The sequence below is a fragment of the Columba livia genome, chromosome 2, assembly GCF_036013475.1.
Source record: "Columba livia isolate bColLiv1 breed racing homer chromosome 2, bColLiv1.pat.W.v2, whole genome shotgun sequence".
NCBI lineage: Eukaryota > Metazoa > Chordata > Aves > Columbiformes > Columbidae > Columba > Columba livia.
The window spans coordinates 101422309-101441395 of NC_088603.1; the positions used below are offsets into that span (position 1 = coordinate 101422309).

Consider the following 19087-nt stretch of genomic DNA (forward strand, 5'->3'; position numbering starts at 1 on the left):
GTTTTAATGAGGAACCAAATTATTTCAGCTTAAAAATATACAAAAGCAAGACTGTGTAAAACAGATACCCACATTTCAATTTGAGGCAGGTATCAAAAAAACCCCAGAAAATTATATTCAAAATTTAATAAAATGAAAGAAGAAATCTTTTACCTAAGAATAGGAAGTGTCAAAGCGCTTAAAAACAGGTCATCCAGGTATGTTTAACTATACCACACTATACCTACACATTATACATACTAGATGACAAAAAATAGTGGCAACATCTATCAAGAATAAAGGAACAAATTCTACAGCTACAGGGCTACAATCTAAAAATTCAGAGTCTACTATATCCCAGTCTTCCTCAGAACATAAATTCTGTGAGGTAGGAACTTGCCTAGTCAAGTATTTGCAAAAACAACCAGAACTATAATCTTTGATTTTGCGGCCTTCAAACACTTTCCTCATATATACCTTCCATAGCATTAAAATACTATGTCATTCTGGTTTAATATTTTAATTTCTTTAATTTGTGAGGCAAAGGAATGAAAATATCCAATCATATAGTGGATTTACCAAGAACTAATTCTCGATTTCACATGCAGCACTGTAAACCCTCACATCCCAGCTCCACTGAATGATAAAAAGATGGAGTTGCTCTTAGTGCTTCATTAATGAGTGGACACCCTAAGCCTGTGTGCTAAAAGTAGTATCAGACCATGAGACCATCTTCATTAATGAAACACCACTGTACCAGACACCATCATCATCTGCAAAATGGACAAGTTGGCATTTTGCACTAGACTCTGTTACTGTCATTCACCTACAGAATTTCTGGATTAAAAAGTGGTATGGCTGAACAGTTAGGCTACATTTGCAATATCGTCTTCTTTGGTAATAACTGGAATTAGCTGTGACCAGTACATTAAACTAATATCTCAAATAAAATAGGGGCCATCCACCATTCTTAACTATTGGAGCTCAGGTACAAAAGAGCCAATAACTAGTGTGCTTTGGCAGTAGTCCAGAGCACTAATTTCTAAAGGGTTTTAACCTGTTATAGGGCCATAGGTTAACTCCTGGAACCTAATTTGTGTGTCTGTTAAATGCAAACTCCTTGTGGCAGAGGCTGTGCCTTCTGCCTTGGAGAACAGCTTCTGTATCACAGGTGCAACCACAGCAAATAAAACTGATAATCTTGAATACAAACAGATCATCAGTTGAGCCGATACAACTAGTAGGAGCTTACACCTTCCAAGTCACCTTTGGTAAAGCCAAACCAATCTAATAAACTTTATATAAAGTCTTCCCTTATTCATATGTACATTCTACATGACAACAACATCTGCCATTATTGATCCATTCACTTGGACAGCTGTAGTCAGTGACAGAGAAGTGTTTGCAATAAGCACAAATGCAGACATATTTGAGATTGAAGTACATTTGATTACTGAGGCCAGAAGGCAGCGCGTTACCAACAATTTTTAACCCACACAGGTAATTCCGAAAGCTGAAAATTCCTTTAAAACGCCGAAAAATGCTAAACAGAGAAATTAAAGACAAGGTAAGTTCTGTAGCCATAAGCAGTATTTCTTTTTCTCTCATTTACCAAATGGAAAATAAAACATTCTAGTCTTTCACCCCTTTGAATATTCACCCAAAGTGAATATTCTAAAAAAGAGGAAAACCTCAAACGACCAAAGCTAATGGGCCATTGCCATGCTTGCAATTAAATAATTCAAGACTGGGACATATTTGTCCAAAGGTAGGACTCTATACTAGAGTATTAAATTTCACGACACGTTTGTTAACTTCATCAAAACCTTCAGAAACAACATACCTTCCTTTCCCCTATTTAATTACATTAATACTAACAAAACATTCCAAATACTAACAACCTTTCTGAGCCTCACATTTCAGGTAGCTGGTAGGTGACATAGCAGATGAAAAAATGCAAGACGTGTAGCAGCACTATTTAGCACATGGTTTTCACTCTTTGAACTTCATGACTTCTTTGATTTTGTTTCGTCATTACAGTCACATTCTCCTAAGCTGATATATTGTGTAGGTAGCACAGTAATTCTCCTTTGATACACAACACTGAAAACCTTGGAATTATGCCATTTTCACTGGTGCAAGAGATGCAGAGGCAGCCACTGTCTTTAATGTTTGGGATTTTTTTTGGACACTGGAAGTTTTCAAAAACAGAGAATGAACTTCTCTGTAATGATATAAAATGGAGATACTTGCAATATTCTTATCTTTTGAAGGTTAGGTGATGAGGCCCATTACCACCATGCAACAATGTGCACTCTCAAGGAGGTAAGTTATTCGGCAAGAGAATGAAGCCAGCCTCTATGTGTTTAGCCAGAATCATGTTGGATTCAACGAACATGAATAAAATAAATGCAGAATGAAATAAAATGTCTACTCTAAATGTATTTTTTGTGGTTTCATCTTTTTTAGGAATTGGCACCCATGTTGAAAAGGGAAGACAGAGAAAGTCATTTCTCAAAAGCCTCTTTGCAAGCCCACTAGATTTGCAAAATAAGATCTGCCTGCCACCTAAGCAAAGCATCGCTCTGAGCCCAAGATGTTGCTGTTACCAGATGATGCCTGTTAGAAAATCACAGACACTGATGGACCCTGCAAGGCTGCTTATGCTTCACTCTTCCTGGAATGTGGAAAGAAAACATAGGAAACAGCATTACCCCCCAACGGCTAATTTTTGAGGAACCAAAAAGAGATGCCAGTTCAGTTAATTGTGCACGAGACTCTTTCTTCCCTCTCCTTTCTGCCCATGAATAACACAGTAGTTAACAATATTGACATTTAAATCATCATCATTGGGCATCTGAATTAACACCTCACAGAGACGAACAGACGAGTTCACACCTTTCAAATCTACTGTGCTAAAGGCACTTCTGTAGACATCCTTGTATCAGTTACACTTGGTTAATATCTCTGAGGCACCAAAAAGCTAACAATTTATTTTGTCTTAATAAAAGCTAAGTGAAGAACAAGAACGCAGTTGAGAAAGTGTACTGTAGTATTACACACCAATATTGTTCAAATTCAGATTAGCACAAAATCTGGTCCTCTACCGCAGGAAAACTTGTTTGCCCCTTTTTATGAGTTCTTCTATGAGGTTTCTCTCAATTGTTGTGGTATATGGCTACGGACAAACAGTAACTTTTTAAATAGCAACCACCCCTAAGTAGCACTTTATACAACAGCTAACCAGTAACTTGGAACCTGAGGAACAATTTTCTTCCTGCAGCTGCTTGCTCCATGGGTTTATCAGACCTGACCCAAACATGTTCAAGCCATATGGTTGTATGGTGCTTAGCTAACAATCCCACCGTCTAAATACATCCTCATATTAATAATTAGAACGTCTGTATATTTAACGGCAGTAGATGTTCTAGTCATCGGAACACACTTTTGAGTAGGTCTGTATGGCATAATGCAATGTTTTGCATTCAGTCAGTTTACAAATCCAGAGCAAGTTTTGCTGCTGGAAGAAGTGCAAGTACATTATAAAGGTATTCCACTATGGAAATCAGCTGTATGGAGAAGCAAGGCATATTAGGCATGGTGGAGCATGAAGGAATAGAGATAGCTGACATTTCTCCATGCAGCGCTGTATTGCATGGTGTGAACACAACCTAAAAGACAGGAATGAACAAGACATCGTGCAATTTAAATCAAGAAGTTTTCCTGGCACCTTTTTTGTTCCTTTGGGGGGCAATATGTTTTCCCAAGGACTATTAATCTACCTCAAACTGAGCACCTAAACTCACCCTGTAAAGAAAACAGGTTTGCACATTACAGTCAAGTTTTTCAAACAAATGAGGGTATAGCAATCCCTTCTCCCCCTCCCGAGGGCACTGTCCATACCACAACTCTCCTGGCTTTTTGGGGCATTTTATATTATAAATTATGCCAGGATAGCTAGCTCTTCTTCCTCTCGCTTAATTAATTCTGACTCTTCACCTGTTTTCCATCTCATATTCCCAGAGACATAAACTGTAAAAAATTAGCTCTTATTTGTACCTAATAACATTCTCTGTTGAGGAGCTTATATTGGAGTCATATTTGCTTGAGAGATATTGAATCCCCTTGAGACTGTCTGCCACAGATATTATCCCTTTTAATTTCCAATTCTTTTTATCACAAACCTTTCTCTGCGCTACGGGACTGTGTTCTAAACAGAAATGCTTCGAGATTCTTAAATCTCCACCTCAAATTGCTACTTAAAAGCCAGTCAACTCTGAAGAGTTTTTCTAAAAGGGAAGGTCTTGGTGAAGCAAGTATTTCCAGTTTGAGATACCTAGCCCTTTAAATTCTGTGTACCATCCATTTACACGCATAATGCTGACTGAGAACTATACTCTCTGCCCCTATCATTTTTTTCTCGGCCATCTTAAGTGGGGTCATCTCCCTTATCACAAGGGAATCGATGCCAGGTTACTGTGCCATCAATTTAATTGAGGGGAGGGCTGCTTAAAGCACCTCTCATTTCCCATCGAACAGCATGGGATTCTGCCTCCTCCTGACCTGTGGTGCTGGAGGGACCTTCCCCAGGTGAAGACCTGACCTGCAGCCCAGCCACCCCCACCCCAAACCCCACCACCCCCCGCTCCCAAACACCGGCGTTCCCTGTTAATGCTCCCTGTCACAGCAGCTGGGGAGGCAGAGGGGCTTCCAAGATCAATGTTGCATCCCCTATTCAGACCTTCAAACAGCATTTGGTAATTTTACCAGGCACATGCTCTCCAGGGCATTACATGCATTTAAGGACAGCTAATACGTGGGAAAAGGAAAAGAGCACTTAGCTTTCTAGGGACAAAAAATGTGAATAATTAGTCATAAGCAGTGGGCTTGGTCTGTTTCTAACTACATGGCAAACAGACTTCTTTCCGAAGGTGTAGATCAGCATTCGCAACGAATGCTGTCCTCGGTGTAGTTTTGGAATCAAGTCAGGACTTCTCCAAGAGAGAGAAGGGCAAAGCTTTCCTACCAGTGTCCCTCGCTGGGTACCAAGGGTTTGGAAATCGCAGCTAAAGCTGAGTGTTGCTGCAGCCTCCTTTGCGGCAGCAGGAGAAACCAATAAGCGGTTTTGAAGAAAAAGTGAGAGAATCAGGAAAAGAACATCATGGGTTTATCCACATTGCTAGAATTCTCTGGAATGTCGGGGTCTTGTGGTCCTTCTTCCTCCATCCCCCACCTCCTTTTTTTTTTTTTTCTTTCCTTCAATATATCCAACTGATGTTGGTAGGAAGTACAATTGTTTCCAGCATCTTATGCAATGACATATATACACCATAGCTACATATTGCATGAAGTAGATACACCCTCCCACCCAAGACAGCAAAACCAGAAACAGCTACAGAAAGAACAGGATTAATATTCTAGTACAGAAACAGACATCTGCAAAGAAAACACAGGCAGAAAGGTCTATACGGTATTTTTGATACCTAATATGGCTAAAATCACTTCTATCAAGACCAATCTTCTCTCGTCAATGACAAGACACGAGCTAAATTCAAAAAGCACACTTCAAAACGTTGCCTGATAGCCCCTGAGAATTGAACACGGATAATCTTTCTTTCAGGTGCAGCACATTATCCGATCAACACAACACAAACTGATTTCCATAAGAAATTCCAGCCTCATCATGCAACCTTTGTGTTAATTTAAAAAATAGTCCTTGATTTTGAAATCAAGTTGAAAGTATAGTGTCAGAACAAAGTGAAAGAGGTATCATTAGCCTTCAAACGTGACAAACAAGAAAGACACAAACAAGTGTCAGGATAATTAAAAAGGCATTGTTCACTTTTTAGAAGAAAAAAATGAATTGCGCAAGAAATATTAAGCTAACAAAGAAAGAGCAAATATGAGTAAAAAAAATGACAGTTATCTGCAAAATTCATAAATGTGTCTTTTGTATAACCGTAATGATCATATTTTATGCTGTCATTTTACATTTAATTGCTCACCCTGGTACTTTTCTTCATAGAAGCCATCAGTACCCCACAGAGCCAGATGCTGAATTGCAAAAAAACATACTGTGACCACAGACTTATAGGAAAGTAACTTTGCTGAGCTGTGGTGTATGACAAGTTAATTTTTGCAATTATACTTTTTCCAAGAATAAATGAAACTGCAGGTCATTACTATTCTATATCATTAAAAAGAGGCAGAAAATGTTCTTGATCATAAAGGCCTCAAACTCATTTTATCATTACTTTGACATATGAAAGCAACCTCTCAAGCTGCTTTTCTTCAATGTGACTTAATGAAATAAGCACCACTTCAGCTGAAATACGTAAACATCCTGATACATTAAGAAGCACATAACTAGAGAATATTGTTATTATTACACAACACCAACCCATCATACGTCTAGCAGGAAAGAAACGTTATATGGGCTATGCTTACAGCTGTTGGCTGTGCTGTATTATCCTACATGGAAAAGTCCCAAAGAGATGTGGTTGCTCAGTTGCTATGCAGACCAAGACCACCCCCTCTTCATTTCTCTTCCTATGAGATGTTAAACCTTAGAAACGTTTCCAGAAAGAATTAAGCACGAGCAATGTCCATCACTGTCAAATTGTCTGTGCAATCAAACAGCATGAGAGCAGATATCATTATGAAACACGTAATGTCTCTTTTCTGTATCTGTGTTTATGCCACCTGAAGAAAGACTTATTAAGAACTCAAAAGTTAGGTGGTTCTTTGAATTTCAAAATACTTAATGTACATGGAAAACTTAGAACTTTCCAAAGCTCTCTTTCTCATAAAATTCCTTTTCATTTTCTGCACAATTGCTTTACTTTCCCATCACCAATTCAAAGTATAACACTCGAGTGAGAAGAGATTCTGCTTTCCAGATGAAGAATATATTTATTAAGACAAAAGAATGAGAGGAAAATGTTCCAAGTGTCATTGCATCTGTTTGCAATAAACGTCAAGAACCTTTTCAAAACTGACTACAGAGCTGACAAAAGACATCAGGGTGACAGCCAAAGAGCTGGAAATCCCCAGTTCACCCACTGAACAAGAGAATACAGTGACCTCCCACGACAAAAGAAAACCCAGTATTTCAGAACCTCCTCTGCCAACCCATCCCTAAATTAAGAGTGATTAGTTACTTCAGTTTTCTCTTCCGAGAATGAGAGAGCAGTGACCAGTAGACACGTAAAGGAAGTCAATGCCAAATAAATACTTTGACTGAGATTTTCAAATTCATGGAACCAGAGACAAAAATCAAGCTGATTTCTTAATACAGGCTACATGTAACTTCATATTCTACTCTTATCCAAGTCCTAGTGCTTTCCTTGCAAACAAGAACTTTAACTATTGTGAAATTATTTATAAATGTTAGAGTTTGATAACTAGGAACACCGCTCCCTCATTCTCTATTTGATCTCCTTGTGTTGCAGCCATGGATCCCTATGCATGAGATTCTCTCATATATAGGTTCTGCAACAGCAATTTTTCAGTGTTTTCAGAAATACACAATGAGCCTCTAAACACACTTGCTATCAAAAAAGAATACCACAAGCATTAGACATAGTCGTTTTTTTCTTTAGTTAGGATACTAAGACTTTATTACTTCAAGGAGGTGTTTTTGTCAGTAAGAAGAAATTAGAATTACAAAGAAAAAAAACAAAAGTATGGTTTGAACAGCAAACCGTTGCATACAAGTCTTCTATAGAAATGAAACATCATTCAGTTAATTCTGTGCAGATACAAAATAGGAGGGGGTTGTTCATAGGCAGACAGGGAACCAAACAGCTTTTAAAATCTCCAGCATCAGAATTTAAACCTCAATGTATCCTAATCTCAAACAAATCATTGCTAAGGAGATAAAACTTTACTATAGTGAATAAAAGAATAATACTAAAATAGAATAAAAGTGCTTAGTAAAGAATATATATCTTGCCCTGGACTACCAATTACTTTGCTGAAAATTTATATATGCAGCATGGAACCTCTTTTTCCTTCTTCTTCTTTTTTGTTTTTCCTTTTGTGTGTGTTAAAGAATGTTTTAAAGTCATGTCTGCTTACAGGACAAGGAATAATAAGCTCTCCTTTCCTACAGGTAGAAAAAAAAATTATAAAACAGGCACTCGGCTATTTTTAATCTAACAATCTTTATCAGAATTCCTGTTGCAATCAACTTGAAACACCGCAATTGTATTTAAAAAACGAAACACAACAACAAAACAAGTCTGCATCAAATGCATTTGCACAGTAACCACCAACAGCTTAGCACCTGTACAACCAAACAACAACAAACGGCAACACGTGATCCTTTCTGCTCGGAAGGCAGCATTTAGGAAAACGGCAAGAACATGAAGTGGTTGTTGTGAGGTTACTTACTTAGGCAAAGACATGGTAAAATAATCTCATCTCTGTGGGCAGACCTTTGTAAACTTGCGAGTTAGCAGAGCTCAATACAGATATGTGGGATCAACTGTGCAGAATGGTTCAGAGTCAGGGGTTAACACGTCAAGGACCAAAACCCACTTACTATCTCTCACCTTCTTTCACTGTCAGCTTTCATCTGCATTCTTTATTTTCAATGTAAAACTGCTTCTGCATACCTCAGAATATACATACGTTTAATTACATACGTGATGAAAAGAAAAAAATAATATTATCCTAAGAGAGATTGCTTGGGTTTTTTTTCCAAACCTTTTCCAACTCCCTTTCACCTTCAAACCAAAGGCAACAGTTTCTAACAACTGAGTGAATTTAAAATAAAACACTGTTAAAGCTCTTATTAACAAAACAATATTAAAGCCACCACACTGCCATGCAATATATGATTAGAAGCAAAATTAAAGCATTTGTTAAAATATATGGGTTTTTATCATGTAATATAAACACAAAAAAACAGCAGATGCTCTTTAACTGTCAAATATGGATTCTTCATATCTGGTACACAATTTACTGTCACAGGCCCTGTGGTGCTACAAAAGTATTAGCACAGCTATTAACTATTTAATTCTTTAGCTGACACTGTGTTTTAAGAAAGGGATTTAAATTATTTACTTCTACATCCTACCATTTAAATTTTGCTGCTAGGAATTCGTGCAACAAAGTTGTAGAAAAAAAAAAACACATGACGCTTGTTGATAGTGATATAAGACAGGATTATTATAAAAACCAATTATATCTTTTCATTCTCTTTTGCTTAATTAAAGCAAGAAGAATCACTATCTTTCTCAGCAGTAATCATGTGGAAGCTGTATAGCACAGATACAGTAATTAACTTAACCTTATCACTTAACTCTATTGGGTCATTCAAGTGAGGCACAGTATCAGAGCTCAGAATCAATGCTGTAACACCAACATCTTTGAGCAGTTTGGAGACTGAATAATGCCATCTGTAAATGGACAGTCTTTGTTCCTGCTTCACTATGCTGGATAAATGTTCTCGCTCATAACTTTAATATGGCAGCTTAACCATTTAATCATTGTACATTAATACATTATCAATATTGTGAACATGTAAGTACAAAATTACTTGTCAAAGTAATCAGATATTACCGATTTTTTGCATAAATACGATACGCATGGGATTTTGTCTTAATTATATATTTTCACAACAGAAGATATAGCCTGGGTATTTTTTTCAAAGAGATTGAAGAGAATGGTCATTTCTAAATGTGAATTTATTTTCCCTTCATCTAAATCAGATTTTTAAAATTAAAAGCAATGTTCTGTGTTTGCTTTGTTAAATTAACCAAGTGTGCAAAGTTTAGTGCATTTTAGCTATACAGGGGATACTTGGGCACTTGGGGGATTTTCATAACTGAAGACTTGTGCCGTATCACAACAAATTAAGCATAATTAAACACTCTGTTCAGTGTCTATTGTTAATTGCAGCAGCTAATTTGAGGCTTTGTTACTGCTACATTCCGAACTATTTCCAAGCACAAAGTATTCTTCAGCTAAGACTGCTTGCTTATAGACCTATACTTATTTTTTTCGTTCTCCTTTGACGGCTTTTATCTCATTTATTACTTCTGTTAAACGATCAGAAATTCCCCTGCCAAGGCGGTACTTTGAGGTCCTTCACTTTCACCAAGTCAGACACTAAATCATAGGGGACGATTATCAGCAAATGCTCTCCGACAGGCCCTAAGCCTGCTGAGGTAATGCAGCTGACAAACTTTGATGCGCCATGCCCGTGCACATTATGTTCACGTAGTGTGTACATCTGGGCACCCTTTATGGCGATGCAGCAAACAGCCAATCATTTATTCCACTCTAATTAGCACACATGTAAATCCTCACCAATCAAGCCACTCACAGGGTTACCGTTGTGGCAGCCATACAGCAAGCTGGCAGGACACGGGAAGAAAGTACAAGAAGCAACTATTGGGTTTGATTTGAACCTGCCGTCACGCCACGGCAGGTCCCCCCAGTCCTGACTGTAACCAGCTCTCCCCTTCACAACCCATCATCGAGTTACAGGAGAAAAAGGTCATCGGGCAGACTTGCCGACCGGCCAAGATGCTTTGATTCTTCACAGGCTTTGGGAGCACACCTGAAGCGACACGCGTCTCTGATAGCTTACAGCGCAATAGCTGTGGCGGGCAAAAGTCAGGCGTAGCTTCAGAGCACGCGGCGCAGCATGGAGCGCTCGGTACCTTCAAGAAGCACTGTCCACCTCGATATTTTAGACCCTGTGATGTCGCCAGGAAACTATCTGCCAGGTGTCAGCATCCCTTTTCTTCCTCGCAAGCCCAGGTGCCTCTGCGGTAACTCTTTTATTTGGAAATAAATAGCAAACGCTTTCAAAAGGACAGATTCAGGCATTCAGAAAAACTACTGACACTGGTTTATATTATGCAAGTCCAAAGAATACTGTGTGCTTTGAAACAACTAACGTGGCTAGCTCCCATGTCCTAAAATTGAACCAAGTCAGTATGTAACAACATACAGTGCTATTCACTACTAAATTACAAAATGCTCTATTTCAAAATGGTTTTAAAATGTGCACACTTATTTTCAAGGATATGCCAGCTAGCTTAATAAAGGTATTCCTCAAAACAGAGAGTAGTTCTTTTTAAAAGAAAATTTCCCTTAAATCTTGTACCTTCATGCTTTTAGTGCTTACTGCAAGAAAAAAAGAAGTAAAACTGCATTTAGCGGTAGGATTTAGTTACACTGATTTACATTTTTATTCAGTGGACTAGAAAGAGAGACACATTCACTAAATGAATCTTCAAACTTTTTATACTTTTGTGTATTTGCGCTCACCATTTATCTTCATCTGCATTTAAGTAAACACATTTATAAATTGATTTGTTATATTAAACAAATTAATGAAGCAAATAGCTATGAGAAGTTGGGCATCGGTGGATTTTTCAAGCAACTTTTCAATAAAATATCACTAGAAATAATTATTCTTGTAAGATTATATGGACAACCAAAGCACAGGGACAGAAAGAGAAACTAAGCTGTAGCGATCCTCCAGATAAACTGGAGTGAAGACACCACATGAGAAAAATCTGCTCAGGAATTCAGAGTCATCTTTTTAATGAAGTTCTATAAGCAAAAGAAAATTTACAAGGAGACTGTCTCACTACAGTAACAAAAATACAGGACAATAATGCAGTAAATACTCTATGCCTACCAAAAAAAAAAAACCAAAACCACACAAATAAGCAAGCATATTTATCTTGTAAAACACTCAGCTTTCATGAACAAAAAAATATTGGGGCAGGAAGGAGAGAGAAATGTCCTCCTCACATTACAGATGCTTTCACTGTCGATGCTGCCTCTCCAGTTATTCTCTCCTTGCTACTGAAGTACCACGAAAGCAAGGACACAGGTTGCACCTCTCAGCCTGGACACAGGCAGTCAGGTAGGACGGTCCCTCCCAGGTTAGCAAGAAATCGCTGTCTATTTGAGCGCAAGGAGAGCCCTTTTGAGGGGAGGGGAGAGAAATCAGCTTATGAATCCACTCCTGGGGTATGTGGAACTTGCTACTGAAATTAGACACTCCTATTCTAAATTTACTTCCAAACCCATCAGAATGTTTTTGTTTGCGTGACTGCTGGATGCTCACAGCTTTGCCAAGCCTGAAGTCAGGAAGGGTGGCCCATGTGAGGCAGCCATGGCTGGGGAACAGCCACAGCCCTGGTACCTCCCCACACCTTCTCCCGCCCATTAAGTGATGTCCTGGGGGACCCCAGACCCACAAGCGACAGGGAGGGACCCAGGGATGCACAAAACACACCCCTTCTTTCCAGCCCCTTAGGTGATGTCATGCTCTAGTGCCCAAAAATACCAACTATTGACCAAGCGCTGCTCCTGCAGAGATAACATCTTCACATCACGGCCCAGGAAGGCTGCAGAGATGCTGGGGGTGGTCAGCCCTCACACAAAGCATGGCCGTGCCAGCAGCTGCTGAGCCCCTGGCCATGTCTCCTGTGTCCCTTTATGCCATTCCTGAAAGGCTTTTAGCACATGGAGGGCAGAGAGATGACTTTGAAAACCCCATCCCTATAAGGGACCTTTTCAGGATTCTTACCTAAATATACACCACTACCAGAAGACTTCCAGCAAAAAAGTTGCAAATGTTGGTAGCACAAACCCAAAGGCAGAAGGCAACAATAGCAGATAGCACTTGGGCACCTGCCAGCCCACTCCCTGGTCTCAGTGGAGGGCTGTGGGTGTGAGGGGGAGCAACAGCCGAAGTTGAGCCCAAGAGGACAGGGGAGCTCCCAGGGCTGGGGACGTAGCAGAGGCAGCAACCCTATGGACATCGTTCAGATAGAGGCCCACCTCCTCACACCTAAACTGCCCATAACGCCAGCCTCCAGGAATCAAGTAAGGCAGAGTGAAATAAAGTCCTACATGGCTCCCTACAGCAAGAACCATCAGCTGCCATCTCCTGTGCCAGGTACTGGACAAAGTCACCACAGAGTGGGGTCTGGTCCACCCAGCGTGCCCAAGGGGAAGGTGGTAACTACAGCATGTTCCTCCCATTAAAGAGCAAAGAGAAAGGCCACAGACCACCTTACCAGCTCCTTGGCAATTCCTTACAGAAAAATTTAAATATACATAACAATCTTATATTCTCCTTTTCAGATGTGTCTACAGAATTTTATATTTGACAGAAGAGAGGTTTTTTGCCTTTCTTTGTTATCACAGAATGAAAGAATATAATGCAACAGAATTTTGAACGTAAATGCTTACAAACTCTTCAAAACTCAGTATCTCATTTAATCTGTTAATAAAGTAAATAGAGCAACACATTAAGTAATCTGATCTAATATTAAACATTTTTGTTGTGCCTTTGAATTCCGATACGGTTCTCCTTCTAGATGAACAAACATTTATGTGCAGTTGCACTTTTCTCTCATTCTGTATCAACATTTGAGATGTAATTTAATCAGAAAACTAAAATGTCTCAGCTGCTTTACCTCTTCCACCTATACAGAAAATGTTTAAAAGCTATACATCAGGAGTTTTTAATAAGTCTTAACCACAAGATCCACTTGTTTCACTTCATTACATACTGGTGGACAGTCTTCAGTTCTCTGCCAGCATAATTAGGAAAACAAAACAGTAGTTACATCATCATCGTCCTCGGATCCCCCAAATTCATCAGCCACACCGAGGAAGGCAGCAATGCCCCTGTGCCACCTGCACGTCACTTCACCGCTCCGCTGTCAACGAGCCCGCCAGCCCACAACAACAGTTGAGTCAACGCGATCGCCCTGCAGCCTTTGAAAACCTGACCTTCTTGTCACATATAAGTCAGAGAACATTATTCTAGCAGTATGCATGGCTCTAGCACGGCCACACATTCGAGACATTGTCCCAGTCACCTTAACTAAAGAACAGATATAAGAAATCATACGGTATGGCAGACAATCCTGAGAACATAAAAAAAACCTAAACGAAATACGGTAGACTTCCAGTTTTTCTAGGTGGTGGGGGTGAAATCCTCAGTGAGGATTAATAGAAATTATGAAGGGAACTGACGCAATCACTGTAGGTGGCTATCTCAGCTCATCTCAAATGCAAAGGCAGGGAAAGCTCACCATAAGCTATAAAAGGCAAAGGCAATCAGGCAAGAAGGGCAAATATGCAGGAACTCTAATTAATGAACAATAAATGCATAAAATAAACTGCCGAAAGAGGAAACCAAAGCAGGTATTTTTTTTTTTTTTTAATGAGACAATACATTAGTCCACAACTAATTTTTTGTAACAATTTATTTATGACAATGAACATATTTTCATATTTTCTCCCTGTTTCCTATAGGAAATTGTTAGCAGATTATTAAACCAACGAAACATATTTTTTTGTTCTTTTTAAATATGCTTTCATCCGTTTAATGGCATAGGAGACCAAGGTACTGCGTAAATTCTTCCATGGCAAACTTACATGAACTACCATGTGGTGCTAGCAGTCACAGTACTGCAACCACAGTGCCCAGAGAAGAGATCTTATCTGCAGTCTACTGGGTCTGCCTGTTTAAATTAAAGGAGAATTTAATGTTTAATGATGTCCAGTGAATAATAAAATGTTGTGATGGTAATGACATTTTGTGTACTAAACTCTACCTGTCATTTCTGCTAGACAGCATCTGGTATGCTTCTTGAGATGCACGGTAGTATTTTAGTATTCCACAGAAGAATTGGAGCTCATCTATCCAAAATACTTTTGTAGATAAATCCAAATAATATCTAACATTCGTATTATATAAAAAGATCCTAACTTTAACTTATGTCTTAAAATTCTGCAATAGAAAACTAATTTATTTGAAATTATTTAGTACAATTTTCCTAAAAAAATGCTTCATCTGTGTATAACACTTTCTGGAAATTTGAGACTGAGATGAAATGTTTCATATTACAACAAATTGTTTCACCATATACACAACCCAGGTTGTTTTACTTGGCAAAATGAGGATGGTGGCTTAGCCAAACCATTCCCTGAAAGAAGACAGGAAAAAAAGCATTTGCAAATAGAGCAAAGTATATGGCAAATGGCTCATGCAGGCCACCTAGTACAAAAGCATGAGGCCTCAGATTGCTCTACACGTAAAGCCGCATGAGCTGTTTATGAAGGTTCATCACTCTCAGGACTGTACACAAGCCAACACCCCTCCCAGGCTCACCAAGGCTGGGCCTAATTCTTCCACATTTGCGCTCACTGTTGGAGAAGGGCTACAGAGAAGGTGGGTGGTTTTCTTTTACAATCTTAACATTCCCTTTGCTACCGAGTACACAGACTGCAGTAATTCACCAAATGCCAGGCAGAACCCTCCTGTGCAACATGTCTGTCTTCAGCAGCTAAATATGAAAATGACAAGGAATGGCAGTCAAAGGCTTGACATGCTCATGCACCTTGGCCTACAGACTCATCCCTTCCCCCAGTTTTGGTTTTGTTTGGGTTTTTTTTGTTTGTTTGTTGGTTTTTTTTTTAGTCTGTCGCCTCTACTATTCCTTTTTTCAACCATTCACGTGATTTTATTGTCTGTTATGGCCATCTCCTTATATACAGCGCCTGTGGGCATTAATTTTATTTAATATACTATATGCTTGACACTCCACATGGTGTTAATGAGTTGCCAGCTGCCTGTTGTGATACAAGAAGTAACTGCAAACCCAGTGTCGCCTTTACTCCCACACTGGTTTGGTTTTCTATTGTGACACATAAATGTCAACGGGCATGATCAGAAGTAAACATTCATGACAGACAGGAAAAAAGGAGCTGACAGTTGAAGGTGATGATATCCATTAGGCTTCTCCAGCTGCCACCTCCTGGGGAGACTACTGAAGGATTTGAAATGTGGTGCAGAGCTCCTGGCTAACATGGCTCTATGACAAAGAATATGCTTACCTTCAAAATACCTGGCCTACCACCTAACCATCTGGCTTATTACCATTCAGATAAATCTACTTATATGCACAGAATGGAGAAAGCCGTGATGGAACATCAGAAGTGCATAAAAAGGGCAGAAACACTAGTCAATCAACCCGATGATTCCTGAACAGTTGCTAAGGGAGCATGTCATTGCCTTGCTCACTTAACCATGGACATAAAAGAGCTTCCCAAAAAGATGGAGTTTAAGATTTCAATTAAATTAAGCTGAATCTTAAGTTGTCCATCAAGAGTAGTTAGAAAGATTATATCCAAGTCAATCTTTATTCACGTTTCATTCTTTGTGATAGTAGATTAAACACTTCATTTTGTTGAAGAGAGAACTTCTACCTGATAAATGCTGCAGCGAGAAAAATCACTTAGGTTAAATACCAAGCCAGTTTTCTTACCACAACTGGCTCCACTGGACTTTTACTTGTGCAAATCAACCAAAGCCTGTATTTGACATGCAAGAGGATGATTGAGGACACCTGAGGCCTCCTAGCGAACACAAACCCCCAGCAGACACCAGTGCCTTTGCTCTCTCTCTCCCTCCCACACCTCCCCAACACGTTCAGGAGGATGTCAGGGCAGAACGCAATCCTCAGATGGCACATGTACCTCTAGGCTGATGCAATTTATGCCAGGGCTAACATAGCTCAACCCAGAAAATTAGAGAGTTGTAACTGCTTCCATGATCTCCTCCTTCCATCCCCCACACCACGAGCAATATTTTTCCTTATAAGAAGCTCAGTTAATTGCCTTTATTATACACAATATTCATTCCTTAGATTTCCATCACCAACAGAGCTATTATAAATTATTTTAGCTGTACTCTTCATGCTTTTATCCCAGTATTGATTTTGTTTTTAATGTAAACTTTTAAATTATAGTGCCAGAGAAACAACTACTTATCTAGCTACAAAGGCTAAATTAGCAAGACCTGATAGAAAAATACAGATAGGTGCTGAAGATATTTGATATGAAACATTAAAAGCCAATATTATTTTATGTAACACTAAAATGTAAGAAAATGCAAATGTAACAGTTGTTCCACCTTCCGGTATACAGCAATAATAAAGTATTAGATTCAAGCTTCATAATTAACTTAATCAGATGGAGTTTTCTTTAATTCCCTAATTCCTTTCCTTCAGCCATCTAAGCTTTACTCAGCTTCAACAACACAATTATGAAAAACATGAGCAGATACCACCGGAAATGTCTCCCTATGCTTGTGTTACAGTAAGGTATATAGTATTTTACAGTATGTCTAGTATTTGGCCATTGTAGTGTTTTCGATGTATAGATGCAGATCCCCACATTTACTAAGGAAACATTTTTGTGTGTCTCTGATACAGGAGCTTCGGGAGTATCTCCTTTAAACCGCTACGCTAAACACAGAATTTAAAGTTGTCCTTAGTCTGCTCTCTGTAAACGTATGCACACATAAATACTGTATGCAGAACCTCAGCACTTGCAATTAGTTGAAGGTGATTTCAGTAAAAAATAAACCTTTTATACCATGGAATTAGAGCAATAGGTTAAATTGTAATTTTTGTCAATGAGTCCATTTTTAGTCTATCGATTTGCACAAGGTGATGCGATGCACTGATGTGAATCTTATATACAGAAGTGATATTGCATTAATTGGAAAATAATTGGATTCCTCACACTTCATAACAGAGCCCTTTACATTATCAAAGTTTTAATCTCTGATGAGGTCTGCAAATCCACAAACCCAGAAATCACTGATTTGTATCTTAATTCGGATATGCCAAGTACTTCAAGATGAGGAATTTCAAAATAGTAGACTAAACAGACTGCAATGCAAATATGAAACTGAAGTAAAAAACGTTAACATTTTCCTTCCGTATATTGTAGCATATTAATTGTTGGTTTTGGTAACGTAGCTTATTAGTTTTGCATAATTTAAGTTTTAATTCATTGTTTAATTTTTAATTAAGTAGTCTCTTTCAAGATGAGCTTTCTGCTCAGATTTTAGTTAGATGCTAAACATGCTATGCATAAAAGCAATGGCAAGAATGTAATATTTAGTTCATATGATTTCTCTGTGATTTCAGACATGAAAGTACCCAGTTTTTTAGAGTATAAAATAACAGCAATTGTAAAATGTCATATAAATTTTAAATAATTAAAGTAAGTCCTCTGAAAATATCTGAAAAACTAGTGGTGCAATTACACAGAGAACAACAGTCATACTTTTTATAGATTTTGCTATGGGTTTTTTTCATTTGGTTGTTTGGTTTTGTTTGGGGGTTGGAATTTTTTTTTTCTTAGGGTTTGGAGTTTTGGTGCCCCATCCCTCCCGCCCACATGTCCTGCAATTTTCCTAAAGCAAAACCACTGGATCTTACAGGGCTAACTCCCTACAGAACATGACAAACTCTATGCAATTCCACATATGGGGACTGAGGCTAAGCCCTGAAGAAAGGTTACATTTATTTTTGCACATGGAGAGGAAATTTAAGAAAAAAAAACACACAACTATTTGAAATTGCAATAAATTAAAATTGAGGACAAATTCTAATGATGTATGAAACTAGCTTGAATGCCTATGTACAGGTATTTATAAAAAAAGGAGAAAGCCTTGCTTCTTGTAAGCTACATGTGGCTTTCTGGAAAAATTCACTTAATTACGACACTACAAACTCCCTGCACATGAACTTTTATCTGTTGTTCGTTTGATTTTCTTAATATTTATTGAGGTAAGAAAAAAAAAAAAATCTTATTTTAAGAACACATCAGTCAATTTAGCTGAATATTGTGAGTGCTCTCAATGTCCCAAGCCCACAGCAGCCTGCCTTCAAAGTAAAGGAAGATCATCATCAACATATCTGAGTCACCCAACAGCAAAACCCAAAACTAACGTACTGCATATGTTTTTCACACACATAAGTATAAATACGTAAATACCAATGCAACCCCAAGCATAGTTTTCTTTGTAAAGCTCTTCAATGACCTGAAAAATAAACAGTATTAGTTTACATACAGGTTTTTATACCAGAACTACTTCTGTTACCACTAACACATCTAAATTAAATTTAACTCCAAGTAGTAACACCTGTAGTGTCCAGAAAGTCTCCCTATACAGAAAAGTACCATTCCACTGAGCAAGATACACAAAACTACAAGTATGCACATAAATGAAAGGGGAGCAGCTGGCTATTCCAGTTCTGGG

The 19087-nt window shown here is 38.5% G+C and overlaps 1 protein-coding gene across 3 annotated transcripts in view; it reads right to left on the bottom strand.

Moving 5' to 3' along the window:
* ZNF407 (zinc finger protein 407) overlaps positions 1–19087 on the bottom strand; it is a 349389-nt gene that overhangs the window by 243978 nt on the left and 86324 nt on the right. The gene's annotated exons all lie outside the window — the stretch shown is intronic.